Genomic DNA, 16,827 nt, shown 5'->3' with positions numbered 1-16,827 from the left:
CAACTATTTGATTTAAGGTTGTATATTGTTTATACTGGGATCTATTAACATTGTCCTTCCCCTCAAAGGAGAGGTACTGGAACCCTGCAGGGGCACTATAAGCCTATAGGGTAAAAATGGTAATGCCTCAGATCCACAGTGCTAGAAGGAAAGACACATGAGCAACATGAAAAGACAAGGGAAGAAAATGACCCAAACAAATCAAGATACCACATTATTAGCATCCATGGCCAGCACAGCGGAAGAAATGACAGATAAGGAGTTCAGGGTGTACATAATTAAAATGTTCTGTGAGTTGAAAGATGGTATAAGAGAATAAATACAGGCAGCAAATGATCATTTCGATAAAGAACTATAAAAACAAATACAGGAAGCAAAAAATTACTTCAATAGGGAGATAGAGTTTCTAAAAAAAAAAAAAAAGAAATCCTTGAAATGAAAGAAACAACAAGCCAAATTGAAAGCATCAACAACAGATTACACCACTTGGAAGACAGAACCTCAGACAATGAAGAAAAAATATATAATCTTAAAAAGAATGTAGACCACACAGTGAAGATGGAAAGAAACCATCAGCATAATATTGAAGAAATATGGGATAGCATAAAAAGACCAAATTTAAGAGTTATTGAGATAAGAGGAAGGCATAGAGTCCCAAACCAAAGGAATGAACAATCTATTCAATTAAATAATATCAGAAATTTTTCCAAACATGAAGAATGAATTGGAAAGCCAAGTACAAGAGGCTTACAGGATGCCAAATGTACAAAATCACAATAGATACACACAAAGGCACATTATAATGAAAATGCCTAACATACAGAATAAGGAGAGAATTTTAAAAGCTGCAAGAGAAAGAAATCAGATTACATATAGGGGAAACCAATTAGTTTATGTGCAGATTTTTCAACCCAGGTCATGAAAGCTAGAAGATCCTGGAACAACATATATCAAGCTCTGAAGGATGAATGCCAACAAAAAAATCTTACATCCAGTAAAACTAAGCTTTAGATTTGATGATGAAATAAAAACCTTCCATAATAAACAAAAGTTAAAAGAATTTACAACTAGAAAACCTGCACTACAAAACATCCTTGGCAAAATATTCCATAAAGAAGAAATGAAAAACAACAATGAAAATCAACAGAAGGAGGTATAACACTAAAGCAAAAATTAATCAAAGGAAAAACCAAGTCAAGTTAAATAACAAAAATGGCTGGGAATATAAATCATGTTTTAATAATAATCCTGAATGTTAATGGCCTAAATTTGCCAACCAAATGACATAGGCTAGCAGATTGGATCAAAAAATAGGACTCAGCACTAATTCATATTCCATGCATGTAAGATTTTGTCAAAAAGAACCAACTACTATTTATAATTATAATACTCTAATAAAAAAGTGTGTACTAGGGCTGAGGTTGTGGCTCAGTGGTACAGTACTCACCTAGCATGCGTAAGGTACTGGGTTTGATCCTCAGCACCACATAAAAATAAAATAAAGATATTGCATGTCAACTTATAACTAAAAAATAAATATTTAAAAAGTGGGTACTAAACTAATTGAAATAAATGATGATGATGTTGATGACAACAGAGATCAGTGAAGCAGAGTAAGTGGATCAAAGGGAGAGAAAAGAGTTGATAATAGGGGATGAGACTGATCAAATCATGTTATCTGCATATACAAATATAGTATAATGAATTGTACTATTATATATAATTATAACATACCAATAAAATTTTTTAAATGTGGGCACTTAAAAAAATGACCCAATAATATGCTGCCTCCAAGACACTCATCTCATAGGAAAAGATATCCACAGACTGAAGGAGAAAGGTTGGGGAAAAGCATACCACTCACATGGACTGTGGAAGCAAGCAGGGGTTTCCATTCTCTTATCAAATAAATAGACTTCAAGCTAAAGTTAATCAAAAGGGATAAAGAAGGACATTTCATACTGCTCAAAGGAACCAAACACAAACAAGACATAACAATTATAAACATATATGCCTCAAACAATGGAGCATTCATCAAACAAACTCTTCTCAAGTTGAAGAGTCAAATTGACCACAACACAATAATTCTTGGTAACTTTAACACAGTTCTTTCACCACTGGATAGATCTTCCAAATAAAAACTGAACAAAGAAACTATAGAACTCAATAATACAATAAATAACTTAGACTTAACTGACATATATAGAATATTTCATCCTTCAATGGTGAATACACTTTCTTCTCAGCAGCACATGGATCCTTCTCTAAAACAGACCATATATTATGCCACAAAGCAACCCTTAGCAAATATAAAAAAGTAGAAATACTACTCGGCACTCTACCAGATCATAACGGAATGAAATTAGAAATCAATGATAAAATAAAAAATAAAAACTCCAACACTTGGAGACTAAATAATATGCTATTGAATGAACAATGGGTTGCAAAAGACATCAAGGAGGAGATTAAAAAATTCTTAGAGGTAAATGAGAACACTAATACAACATATTGAAATCTCTGGGACACTATTATGGCATTACTAAGAGGAAAGTTCATTGCATGGAGTTCATTCCTTAAAAGAAGAAAAAGTCAACAAATAAATGACCTAACATTACATCTTGAAGCCCTAGAAAAAAGAAGAACAAATCAACCCCAAAAGCAGCAGAAGACAAGAAATAATTAAAATCAGAGCTGAAATCAATGAATTTGAAACAAAAGAAACAATTGAAAAAATTGACAAAACAAAAAATTGGTTCTTTGAAAAAATAAATTAAAATTGACAAACCCTTAGCCATGCTAACAAATAGAAAGAGAGAAAACTCAAGTTACTAATATACATGATGAAAAAGGAAATATCACAACAGACACTACAGAAATATAGATTATAATTAGAAATTATTTTGAAAATTTGTACTCCAATAAAATAGAAAATATCGAAGGCATCAACAAATATTTAGAGTCATATGATTTGCCCAAATTGAATCAGGATGATATATATAAATTAGATCAATTTCAAGCAATGAAATAGAAGATGCCATCGGAAGACTACCAACCAAGAAAAGCCCAGGACCGATACATAGCTGAGTTCTATAAGACCATTAAAGAAGAACTAATACTATTCTAGGATATATATAAAGAACTCAAAAATCTAAACACCAAAAACACATATAACCCAATAAATAAATGGGCCAAGGAACTGAATAGACACTTCTCAGAAGACGATATACAATCAATTTACAAATATATGAAAAAATGTTCAACATCCCTTGCAATTAGAGAAATGCAAATCCAAACTACTCTTAAGATTTTATCTCACTCCAGTCAGAATGGCAGCTATTATGAAGACAAACAACAATAAGTGTTGGCAAAGATGTGGGGAAAAAGGTACACTCATACATTGCTGGTGGGACTGCAAAATGGTGCAGCCAATATGGAAAGCAGTATGGAGATTTTTTTCTTTAAGTCTATTGATGTGATGAGTTACATTTATTGATTTCTGTATATTGAACCAACCTTGTGTCCCTGGGATGAACCCCACTTGATCATGGTGTTCTATCTTTTTGATATGTTTTTGTATTCAATTTGCCAGAATTTTATTGAGAATTTTTGCATCTGTGTTCATTAGAGATATTGGTCTGAAGTTTTCTTTTTTTGTTGTGTCTTTGGCTGGTTTTGGAATCAGGGTGATATTGGCCTCATAGAATGAGTTTGGAAGTGCTCCCTCTTTTTCTATTTCAGGAAATAATTTGAAGAGTAGTTGACTAACTTCACTTACATTATATTCTATATCTCCATCATTTACCTGTACATGCCAAGTATTTTATTTTATTTTTTTGAGCTATTTTTAAATGGGGAAGTTTTCCTCATTTCCCTTTCAGAGGATTTGTCAAGAAATGCCTTTGATTTATAGATATTGATTTTGTATCCTGCTACTTTACTAAATTTATTTACTAATTCTAAAAGTTTTCTGGTGGAATTTTTTGGGTCTTTTAGGTATAGAATCATATCATTGGCAAATAGTGCTAATTTGAATTGTTCTTTTCCTATTTGTATCCCTTTAATTTCTTTCATCTATCTAATTGCTCTGGCCAGTGTTTTAAGAACTATGTTAAATAGAAGTGGTGAGAGAGGGCATCCCTGTCTTGTTCCAGTTTTTAGAGAGAATGCTTTCAATTTTTCTCCATTTAGAATGATGTTGGCCTGGGGCTTAGCATAAATAGCATTTATGATGTTGAGATATGTTCCTGCTATGCTTAGTTTTTCTAGTATTTTGTAGAATGCTTTTTTTTCATCTTTTGAGATGATCATATGATTTTTTTCTCTCCCCTGGTCTATAACCCAAAGGACTTAAAAACAGCATACTACAGGGACACAGCCACATCAATGTTTATAGCACCACAATTCACAATAGCTAAACTGTGGAGCCAACCTAGATGCCCTTCAGTAGATAAATGCATAAAGAAAATGTGGTATATATACACAATGTAATATTATTCAGCATTAAAAGAGAATAAAATCATGGCATGTACAGGTAAATGGATGGAGATGGAGAATATAATGTAAGTGAAGTTAGTCAATCCCAAAAAACCACTGCCAAATGTTTTCTCTGATATGAGGAGGTTGATTCATAATGGGGTTCGGGGAGCAGCATGGGAGGATTAGACAAACTCTAGATAGGACAAACGAGTGGGAAGGAAAGTGGGGGGACATGGGGGTAAAAAAGATGGTGGAATGAGATGGATATCATTACCCTAAGTACATGTATGAAGACACAAACGGTGTGACTATACATTGTATACAACCAGAGATATATGAAAAATTGTTCTCTATATGTGTAATATGAATTGTAATGCATTCTGCTGTCATATATAAAAACAGAATAAAAAAAGAAAAAAAGAAAGGCTATCCTGGTCAGCAGTCAGCCAGGCCCAGAACAGGGATAAACAAGATAAAAACAGCCAAGAGGCTTATGCACACCCAGATGCAGGGAGATGGAGATTCCAGTTCAAGGGGCCTCCTTAGAAATGGAGAGGCAAAGGGACCTTGAAGATAACTCAAAGATTGCCAGACTTGAATATAGAATAGTCATCCCCCTCCCAGGTTGCACACCAGAATGACTTGGTCAGTCAACGATGCTTAGAGCTGTGTGGCCCCAGAGAGGTGAATAGCTTGTTCAACATCACAGGGCAGGTGAGGGAGAAAACTAAGAGTCACCTCCAGGTCTCTTCTGTTTCATAGTAATCCCTACTATCTGGAGATCACTCATTAACTGTGTTAGTTGTGAACTGAGCAGGGGCCAGGGCTCCAGTTCCACCATCAGGACAGCTCAGTGCATTTAAAGAGGATCCTGTGGGCTTGGGCTGTATGGTGGCCTCCTCTGACCTTGACTCCCTGGGAAGACAACAGCACCCTGAAACCAATCTCTTTGGCCTGCCCAGGCCCTCCCTGGCTCCAAGGGTAGGCTGCCTCAGATACGAAGATCCAATTTGAATCCTGGCTCTACCTCTTCCTAACCAAGTTCTTGGTGACAAGCTCTTTTGAGTCTCAAAGTCTGCAGCAATAAAACTAGAATGCTATCTTCCTTGAAAAGTTGTAGAAAGAATTAAGCACACACTCATGAGAATGTGTCCATTATGCTCTAGCTATGCACAAAGTGCCCATTCCCTCTGCCCACAGGCCCCACGAGGGCACAGTCCCCTCACTCCATACCTTGCTGCCTTGGTTGGTCTTTGGGGTCCTACTTCAATGCCAGGATAAGCTGCCCTAGTCCCTCCCAAGACCCCTCCTGTATCTGGCATCCCCCCTTCTTGGCCTGGCCACAAAGTCTGTCCAACCTTGGGTTTTCTCACAACAAGTAGCTGGTCAAGATAGATGTTAGGACAAGGCCATTGACAGGGGGCCTGAGAGTGCACTGAGATGCAGCTGGAGGTGGGGATTTGGCCATCATGAGGATAAAGAGTAGAATCCAGGAATGGGAGGACTGTCCCCAAGTCTGCAAGCCTATATCAGGGGACACCATATCTGGGACAGGTGGAAAAGGTAGCCCTACAGACAGGGCTAGAAAAAAATAGAAGAAGACAGAGTCAGAGGTACCCTGAGGGCCCTACACAAGGGCACTGTGTGTCCAGGTTCTCCTCAGATGGAGCAGAGCAAACCAGGGTCTCACAGAGGATACCAATAATCACCTTGGTGCTACCCAATTTTTTCAGTGAGCGAGTGTCCCCATGTCCCAGGGGCCAAGCATACCTGTAAGCAGAGAATAGCAGAGTTCAGGACCCTACAACTTGCTTCACAAGATTCAAGAGAAGGAGGCAACTCAGGTTGTTTCCAGAAGCTCAGGAATTCCCCTGAAGACTAAGGTGGGGACTATAGCTGGCAGGAACCGGCAGGTTGGCAGAAACTTCCACAGAACCTCCAAACTTCCTTTTTCTGATTCCAGGCCATGGTGCACTCCTGGCCAGCACACACCTCTGTGGTTTTTGCAACTGCAAAGTAACACAGGAACTCCCAGCATCCTGCAGAAGGGGCTGGTTTTATATCTCAGTATGTACACTGACTTCCACATTGCTGAAAACAGCCAGGGAGCAGTTCCCCTGGCCAGACATTCTCAGCTTAGCTATGGTGGAGCTGTCACTCAGAGCACAAAGACAAGCTGGGGATAACACAATAGTAAGAAGCTTAAGCCCCACCTAACCACTAGCCTTTCAATGTGGGAGCCATTTGGTGGCTTGGCCTCCACTGAAATGTAAGGAAATATTGCTGTTGAATGAGCATCTACCAACAAGGACACCAATGATCTCTAATGTAGAAAAAACTTTCCCACCAAATGGATGAGCAAAACAAGACTCCAAGAAATTGAGACTCTAAGAAAGCAAGTATTTTATCTGAAATCAAACTACTAATAAACATAAAAATCAAACTCACATTTTCTAATTCTGCACCCCTTTCCCCCTTCTTCCATTTCAGGTTTGCTTCACACAGTGGTCAACAGTGGTTAAGAATATGGCCCCTGAGGCACCTCAGATACTAGCTGGTAACTGGCTGAGTAGGGCAGGGATTCCCTGGCTGGATCTGAAAAGTGACTGCCAACCACTGGCCACAGGAGGTCTTACGTCTTCTGTCTGACCCAGCTCCCAGAAGCAGGAAAGCCCTGAAATGCACTCTAAGGTATCACCATCACCCAAGGGAACAGCTGATTCCTGGGAGCCTGGAGGCTAAGGGTTCATTAGCCCAAGATGGGCACCAGTAAGCCAGTTATTCCCTCTGCTAACACTCTGACACTGGCACATCCAACATTAGTCACCGCCCTCCAGGCTAAGCCTGTGCTAGTAGTGGGTCATTGGATTATTGGTTGTGGAAAGAGAAGAATCACACATCTACATTCTGGACTTCAAAGCTCTAGTTGGGGAAGCTGGGGGAACCAGAAGGGAACAGATGAAGCAGGACAGATGTAAGACATAATGGTGCTTGACTGTCAGCATAAGAAGGCTTGTGGCCCAGCCTGGGGAGGGGCATGGAGGTCTGAGAGGGCTGCTCGGAACCAAGGGGGACCATGATGAGCACTGCAAAATCATGATAGGTACTACAGGCAGCGTGTTTGGGAACCTGCTCTCATTCCAGGAAGAAGATAGAGCAGAAGGGACATGCATAAGGGGAGGACACGCATAATGAGAGGGCCATAAATGCCAGGCTGACTTACAGACTTTCTTGCCATAAAGCTGTTCTGGAAGTCCCTGCGAGGCTCTTAACACAGATTGAGATGAACAGTGTGCAGCAGCCTTTTTCTAGTTGCCGGTCCCAGATCTTAGTGCCAGGTGCTCACAGCCTCCTAGGAGGAGGAAGTAAGAAAAAGGATGCCTGGAATATTCCAAGGGAGCAGAGTCCAGATGATGGGCTGAGAGAAAACGCTGGCTGTTTGTTAGGGTAACATGGGGTGTTGAGAGAGGGTGAGAGAGAGTAGAAGAGGATTTGCAGAAGCAGGAGCTTAAGAGATGGAATCTGAAGAAGTAAGCCACCTGGGCAGGTTAGGGAGGAATGAAAGGACCAAGGACAGGCTGGGCTGCATTGTGGGTGGTTTAGGGCACTTATGAGGAAAGTGAGGTGAGAGCAGGGTGGAAAGTTGTAGACAAGGTGCTGCCCCCTCTCATTACTCGCCCTCACAACTCCTGGAGAACTGAAATCGCCAGGGAATTTCACAGCATTCTTTAGATCTATAAGTCACCTGTTCAAGTGAGAAAGATTTTTACACCTTTCCAGGATGACTTAGATTGTTCTCACAATCATTCTGTTTATTCAATTTCAAGTATAATCTGGTCCAAATATGAAAAAATTACTAGTTAAACTGTGAAACATATCTGGAGATTCGCTTTCATGGCTTGTTAAGAATCAAGCATTTCTTAATTCCCACAGATCATCAAACGCACAACAAAGGCCTCCATCATACATAAGAGACGTACTAGTTTTCTTGAACTTCTGTCCTCCTCTGTGTCAGTCAGACCTGGACCGAAAAATCTTGCTTGTGGGTCAATGAGATAAAGGGACACTTGCAAGTGAAATTTGCCCCAATATATTTTTTTCACCAAAGTAAAGAGCAAGGAAACAGTGCTGGCAGTCAGGAGGCAGGGGACAACAGCCCTGGACCAAGTCTCTCTGCCTCTCTGTGACTCAGTTTCCCTACCTACAACCTGAGGTGTTTGGAATAAATCGTCTTTAAGGTCTGTCTGCCAATGAAGATCTGATTTCCAGATTAGCCTCCTGTTCAGACTTCAGATTTCTCCTCTGAAAACTGAATATTTGTTTAACTGGAATGTTTAACTGGAAATTCACAAGCTGGTGGATTTCTTAATGTGCCAGGAATATTCCTTCACCCAGACCTAATTATTTTGTGTGCCCAGGAGATGAGTGAATGGCACTTGAAGAGAATCAGAAGGCGCCAAGGGACTCCAGAATACTGCATGAATGGTTGAGACAGGCTCTCCTGGAAGGCAGCACACTCCACTACCTCTCACCCCTCTCCCAGCCTTGCCATGGACCGCCTCTGTGCCTCCAGCATCCCTGCTGCCTTCCACCCCACCCCACACAATCAGACTTAAGAGTGCAGCTCCATCATGCTCCCCGGGGGCCTCAGGGAACATTCCCAAGCTCCAGGACCTGGATAATACAATCAACCAATCTCCTTGCCTAATTTCCCACTGTGGGCCCAGTGGTGTCTTTCTTAATGAACTGTTCACTCACCCCTGATTCTCTCTCTTTACTTTCCTATCCCCTATCTGGGAAGTTCTGTCTTCATCTACACATATCCAGTTCCTGCTACCTTCTAGACACAATGCAAGGCTGCTCCCTAGACACAAGAAATAACACTGCCCCTTTCCAATTCCAGCCTCTACCACCACTTGTCCATCCTGTAATTAGAAAGCAGCTACCACAAGGACGTGAAAGCCCTTTCCAGGCTCCAAGGTTGCATCAATACCTGCTCATTCTCAGTAATTATAGTGGGACGGTGATGGTGAGGCTTTCATAATCCCCACGTGCAGGTGAAAGGGGAGGCTGGAGGATAATAGTCGTTCATGCGAGCAAGTGAGGACACAGGCTGTGGCGTCAGACAGAATAAATGTCTACATTGTGTGATTCCCAACTCCATCTTTCCAGTACTCATTACCCATAACACCTGAATCCGAATCACTTTCTTCCTTGAGTATTCATGGTTCATGAAAACGCTTTCTCACTCCTACAATTCTTCAATTTCTAAGATTTTATCAACTATTTAAAGTGTTCTAGAAAAGAAAATCATCATATTAAATACATTTTAAAAATTAAACGATTCAGACACTTTAAATTGTGTGGGCAAAGAAGTACTTTCTGGATTAAAAGGCGAACTTTCAGGCCGGTGATTGGAAGGCGGCCCCCTCCCCCGGAGCAGAGGCAGAATCCGTGCAGAAGGAGACCACCTCTTCCTTTCTCTGATAAGTCGTCACAGACCGCAGGTGTTTCAACACCTGCAAAGACTAGACCCAAAGGAAACAAAGACCCGTGTTCTGATAGCAGGGTGACGCCGCTGGGCCTTTACCCTTTTGAAGTCAGTACATTCGCCCATCCAGACGCCCGGCTCTTCCAGCCCCAGAGTTCCTCAGAGCGGGTGCCCGGAGCCCCGCCCACCTCCCCCGTGCAGCTCCCGCGCATGCGCCGGATGTGAACGTCAGGGCGGGCGGAGGACCCGGCGCTGGGTGCTAATTCCAGCCCTTTCTTGGCGGCTGCATTTAATCCCTGCCCTTCTTCTTCTTTAGGGACGCCAGTTCTCGGAGCAGAGAGGCTGGAAACAACTGCGGAGGACTCCGTCCCTGCCTCTGTTACACGCATCTACCACTTCGCCACCTTCCGCACTTGGGGCTCCTCTCCTTGATTAGGACCAAGTTAACACAGAGCCAGAGAAAGGACTGTGGGTTCCCTTAGCGTGTTTCAACATCATTGACTCCCTACGTTTTGGTCAGCCTCCATCACACAGTAAGAATCTTCATATGTACATTACTCATCTTTGTATATCTGTTAATAGTTTGTGGATACATTTTTAAAATCTGATTTTAAACTGTTATTTGGGCAATTTTCTTACTATTTTGAAAACACAGTGACCAATAAGTACTCATTTTTGCATGCCAGTATTCACATCCAAGCATATTTTGCCTGTAACTGATGAATAAAACAGTTTAATTGCATTAGGTGCCCACCGTTATATCATAAGCATTGCCCTTTTCCTTCAATTATCAGCTATAATGACCATGAAGCATCCTCTTGATCCTTTGCCCCTCTCTCCTTCCCTAGCGACTGGGTGTTCAGAATGTCTCTACTGCTTTTACAGGTGATGCTGGGGGAAAGGATCCTTGCCACAGTTATTTGCTTCCTGTGAATTGTCTGTGAAGATGAATTCTCAAAAGAAGGATTAATCATTTGTCCAAAGCAAGTTTTCACACTTCTGCCAAATATTGACTGTCCCTCTCCAAAAGTGTTATTTCTTGAACTCTCTAGTGGTAGTGTTGTCCAATGCGAAGTGCACAGGCTTTGAAATCAGGACTAGGTTCAAATTCCAGCTTGGTCACTTACTTTACCTCTCTAAGCCTTCATTTTCTAAAACGGGAATAATAAAGGTGATCTCATCATAAGGATTAAATGAGATTTCAAATACAAGGAACCTACCGAGTGCCTGATTTAGGTGCTAAATCCATTCTTTGTAGCCTCTACATTTTCTCTCTCCTTGGAGTTATGTGGGACAAGCAACTTCTTACTTTTCAAACTTCCTGTCCTTCTTGAACCATGTTTTCCCATGAAAGTCATGGAACAGGAATGATCATCTATAGTGCTCTAATGGGTGCTACTAAAGAGAAATATAAAGCCATCCACAAATTCAAACTGTGTGTTTAATTTTACATTTTCTGATAGACACATTTAAAAATGTAAACAGAAATAGGCTAAATTAATTTTAACCCCAGTAGGCCATCCATATTTCCAGATTCCACATAAGCAGATTTTGATCTGCCTCCAATTTAAAATGTTGAGGGTGTGGGGGACACATGTAAATTTTTTTTCTTATGGATGGAACTAGAGACCATTATGTTAAGTGAAATAAGGCAAACTCAGAAGATCCAAGAGTCGTAGGTTTCCTCTCATACCTGGAAGATAGAGAGGAAAAAGAAAAAGAAAGGTGGGAGATGAGGATATCATGAAAATCCAAAGGAGATCAGTAGAGGAAAGAGACTAGGGGATGTGAGGTGCAGAGGGATGGGGAAAGTGCTGGGGAGTGATATTAATCAAATCATATTGTTACATTGCTTGCATATACAAATATGTAACAACAAATCCCATCATTATGTACAACTACAATGCCCCAATTAAAAAATGTGGAAAGAAAATAATTTTCTTGTCATTGTTCCCTAAATAATACAGTATAACATATTTACATAGCATTGACATTGTATTAGGTACTGTAAGTAATCTTGAGATGATTTTAAATACAGGGAAAGATATGCCTAGATCATATGTAAACACTGTGCCATTTTAAATAAAGGACTTGAGCATCCTTGGATTTGTGTATCCAAGGGGGTTCCTGGAACCAATCTCTCTCAGATACCAAGTGACAACTTTATATCCAAAATCTAATATCTAATCAATATTTTAAGTATTATTAAAATAGTTTACATTTTTATGTTAGTTTATAATATCTTTGAAATATGATGTGTATTTTAAACTTAACAGTGCATCTCAATTCAGACTGGCCATGTTTCCAAGTATGGCATGCTTCCTTCCCCTGACACTGCCAGTTGGCCAAACTGCCTTGCCTTCCTAAGGTGAAGTTCACCAGGGTTGGGGGTGGGTGGGGGGAGTGCAGTACCAACACTTCATTTCTCCACCTGGTATCTAAAAGACGTCTCCATCTTTACATGTTCAAACTCATAATTCTGAACAACCACAGCCTTCCAAATCTGTACCTACTATCCTTGACCCAGATCAGAAAGTGAAAATCCCATACTTCTGTGGTTCTAGAATCACCTTTCATTTCTTACTTTCTCCTATATGATACACCTAGAACCTCATCAAATCCCACACTCAAAGAATTATCTAGAATCTAGCCCCTCTAACCACTCTTATTATCTCTGCCACTTATCACTTTGGGGCAAGCCACATGACCTCGAGCCTGGATTGTTCCAAAAGCCTCTTAATTTACACTTCTTTTTCCCCTTTGCTTCCTACAATCTCTTTTCCAAATGAAAATCAAAATGTTTCTTCTTTAAAATACAAGCATACAGGCTGGGGTTGTGGCCTAGAACCTGCGAGGCACTGGGTTCAATCCTCAGCACTACATAAAAAATAAATAAATAAAATAAAGGTATTGTTTCTACTTACAAATAAAAAATATATACTTTTTAAAAATACAAGCATACATCAGCAACAATAAAAAGAATTTAATATAACTGAAATTATATAAAAATACAAAAATTTAAAAAAAATACAAACCACTTACAAATCAACCTAGGTGAATATATATAGTATTTTATGAGAATTATAACATTGCATATAAGTACTTTAAAAAGGGCTTAAATAAATGGGGATAGAAACCATGCTCATGAATTAGAAGAGTAATGTTCATAAAGATATCACAAAATACATTTCTAGTCAAAATATAAAGATGGGTTTCTGTTGAAATTAATTAGCTGATTCTAAAATTTGTATGAAGGGATAAAGTACTAAAAATAGGGCAGAATGGAAGAAGAAGAAAAAATACAGAGTTTTTCTAAATATCAAATTTTAGTATTAGTATAGACAAACTAACAAAATAGCTTAAAAACAGACCCACATGTACGTGATGACCTGATTGCAATAGAACTATTGTAATTCAGTGACTGAAAAATGTTTGTAATAAACTATTAATATTAAGAATGTCTTTTGAATTGTAGCAAATCAACAGGATGAAAAGACATATACTCACATAGAGAAATGGGCAAAAGATTTAAACCTGCAAAAGGATCCAGAATGGCCAATTAACATATAAAAAGATGATCAGCCTTAGTAATTTGAGAACTGCAAATTTAAAACATGGTTAGATGGATTTTCACTGCTGCCAGGTTAGCAAAATTAAAATATCTGACAATATTAAATGGTGGTAAAGATGTAGCGGGACAAAAAATTTGAACCATTGCTGGTGGATTAGTAAAATAGTATATATGGTCAGCCGTCTATATCTGTAGATTCCACATCTTTGGATTTAACCACAGATTATTATAAGTAATCTAGAAATAATTTAACACATATGGGAGGATGTGTGTAGGTTATATGCAAATACTGCACCATTTTATATAAGGAACTTGAACATCTGCAGATTTTTGATATCTGTAGGGGGTTCTGGAACAAATCCCCACTGAGGATACTGAGAAACAACTGTAATCACTTTGGGAAATGACTTAGTTTCAACTAATAAGGCTAAAAACAAGTATACCTCGTGACCCACCAGTTCTATTTTTCGAGTATGTACCCTAGAGATATTCTCACACATACACGAGAATAGTCCTAACAGCACTGCTTATAACAGAAAACAGAAACCTGGAAATATCTCAAGTGCCCATCTGCGGTATCTCAGAGAAATATGTTTTGGTATATTCATGTAACAGATTACTACATAGCAGTAAACATGAAGGCATTAGAGGCCCATGCAACAACATAAAGAAATACCAGTAACATAATTTTGAGTCAATTAAACAAATCTCAAAAGAACATTTGATTCCATGCCTATGAAGTTTCCAGAATGTTCAAAACCAAGTCATAAATATATGGCCAAGATTGGGGATAGTTGCTGCCTCTGAGGAGGGAGGTTGGATAAACACACAGAGGATTTCAAAGATGATGATGAACTTCAATAAAAAAAACCTAAAATGTCACACATAGGAGCGGTGTTCTTTTTATTCCTTCTACCCTACAAGCTTCTTTTAAATTGCCTTTTCTGTCTACTCAGTATTGAAAATCTTCCCAGGTCCATGGGAATTCAGCCCAGGCCCTCCAGTGGACAGACAGAAAGGTTCTCCCTAACCTGACCCTGTTCCTTACCTCTCTGGCTGTGTCCCCAGACACACCCCTGTCCCCACTCTGCCATGCTGGTCTCCACCAGGCTCCTTCTCTGGACCTTTGCCAAAAACATGCTTCAGAAACTCAGGCCCTGCCTCCTTCAGGTCTCCCTTGGAAGACCTATGCCACTTCCAGCCCCCCAGCCTCCAACCCACATTAGCCCATGGCTCTGAGCACCACAGAACCCTCTGTCCATTGACTGTCCCCTCTGCCATCTCTGGGCAGAGAATGGCCTTCCAATAAATATCTGTTGAATAAATAAAAAGGATAACAATGTAGAAACCAAATTAAAATCAAAGGTTCCATTGAAAGAACAATACATAAAACCCTTATTTATCAATTCAGAGAAACTGGGACAAAGGATTAGTTCACTATTCTAGAAGGTTTGATTTTAGAGGGGAGAAGCACTACTCCTCAATGAGCCAAGTAGTCCTGTTTATTAAAAAAAAAAAGTGTCAATTCAGCAGTTTGATATGGTAATTCAGATAAGGGAAATGAGGCCCCAAAGAAGCATCTATTACCAGATCTCCAAGTGAGATCAACAAGGCCACCACTTACCGAGCTCTCTTGGTGGCAGTCTGAAGTGACCCCCACTGCACTCTCCAGAGGCCTGCTCAGGGGCTGGGAGGGGAGTTCCACAGTCAGGAACTTCTCTCCAATCCTTCAACAATTGGCATAGGCCAGTATCAGCCTTTCCCAGAGGTGGCAGGATCACATTCCCAGCAAAGCTATGAAAAAGGTCTTGACCTGAGGTAGGAGGATGAGGAGTGGTGTGGCTCAGCAAACCCAACAGTGACGAACACCGAAGCGGACCCAGGCACCCCAGTGACCCTGACCACATAGCCACTCTCACTCCACACAGTTCCTGCTCTGCAACTCGCCTCCTCTCCCACATCCACACTCGGAGCAGGCACCAGTGGTCACAGTCTTCCTGGAGACAGCCAGCAGGCCCTATCTTGACAGACAGGCCTCTCTCTGGGTTGGGCTGGCTTGGCCAAGAGCAAGGTGACCTACCTGGAGAGGTAGCAGTCAGGACCTGGAGACTTTAGATGGTGTGAGTGCCTCCATCCTTGGCCGCAGCCCCTAAGGCTCAGGGGAAGAAGACCCGGCCTAGCATGTCAGCCTTCAACATGTTTCACTATGAATCACTCACGCTGGGTCTCTGCTCATTTCCTGGAGAAAGCAGAAGTGGAGAGTCTACAGATGCCTGGTTCTGCCCAACCCCCACCCCGATGACGGAGCTGTTTGAGTTCTGTCTTGGCGCTTTGACCTTTGAAGAAAGGCCTTTGGGGATACACACTCAATGGTCAAGCTGTTCTGGGTGGGGCCCGAGCATAAAAAGGGAAAGTATAACCAGGTAGCATAGATCTGAATTCAGTGTCCACTATTCGCTCACTGTGTAACCATCATGGCCTGCCTACCCTTTCTGAGCCTCTAACAAAATGAAGACAATAATGCTGTTTAGGTCTATCTAATGAGAGACACATCTAAAGTGCATCCCTGACCAGGTGCAGTGGGGCACGCCTATTACCCCAGAGGCTTGGAAGGCTGAGACAGGAGGATTGCAAGATCAAAGCCAGCCTCAGCAAAAGCAAGGTGCTAAGCAATTCGGTGACACCTAGTCTCTAAATAAAATATAAAATAGGGCTAGGGATGTGGCTCAGTAGTTAAACGCCCCTGGGTTCAATCCCTAAATAAATAAATAAATCCAAAAATAAATACACAAAGTACATCTCAGGACATCGCATGAGCTCATCAGCCTGCTTCCACCAGGCTCAGAGACTCTCACTTGCATTTCTTCCTTTTTTATCCTCAGATCTAAATTGAACCACCAATCAAGAAAGTCATCTGATGTCAGATGGTTAACTGTGGAGTAACACAGAAGAAATGATTAAAGAAAACTTAAAATGATAAGTTGAAATTCTCTGAAACACAGCATCTAAATTTTCATTCCTTTGAGTACATTAGGTTGAATCGTTCCATATCATCCATCCCTGCCATCCAGAGATAGGGCCAGCAAGCACATCCATTCACATACAACACCTCTCAGTGATCTCTGGAAAGACACAGCTGCCCTATGAGCAGGAGCAGTTGTTAGCATGAACACCTGACCATTGACACTCAAGCTCATCACAGGTTTCTGGCTCATAGAGCCATTCGATCTTTCATGAGTAACTGTGTGTGAAAGACCACAACAACACCATCTGTTATGAGAAGGAATGA

At 40.6% G+C, this 16,827-nt stretch overlaps 1 protein-coding gene across 11 annotated transcripts in view; it reads right to left on the bottom strand.

Moving 5' to 3' along the window:
* Window positions 1–15,762, bottom strand: part of Wdfy4 (WDFY family member 4) — a 282,996-nt gene extending 267,234 nt beyond the window's left edge. For 9 of the 11 annotated variants that reach the window (XR_006852139.2, XR_006852140.2, XM_046446708.2 and 6 more), the window contains exon 1: window positions 15,619–15,762. The gene's annotated coding sequence lies outside the window, so the exon portion shown is untranslated. Of the gene's footprint in view, window positions 1–7,699; window positions 7,790–15,162; window positions 15,564–15,618 lie in introns of those variants that run through there. The other 2 variants (XM_046446710.2, XM_046446709.2) reach the window with 2 other exon arrangements.
* Window positions 15,763–16,827: the final 1,065 nt, after the last annotated feature.

Source organism: Marmota monax, unplaced genomic scaffold (assembly GCF_021218885.2).
Source record: "Marmota monax isolate L192 unplaced genomic scaffold, Marmota_monax_Labrador192_F-V1.1 WCK01_AAM20220418_F8-fsc00207, whole genome shotgun sequence".
Taxonomy (NCBI): Eukaryota; Metazoa; Chordata; class Mammalia; order Rodentia; family Sciuridae; genus Marmota; species Marmota monax.
This window is presented reverse-complemented; position numbering and strand designations above follow the sequence as displayed.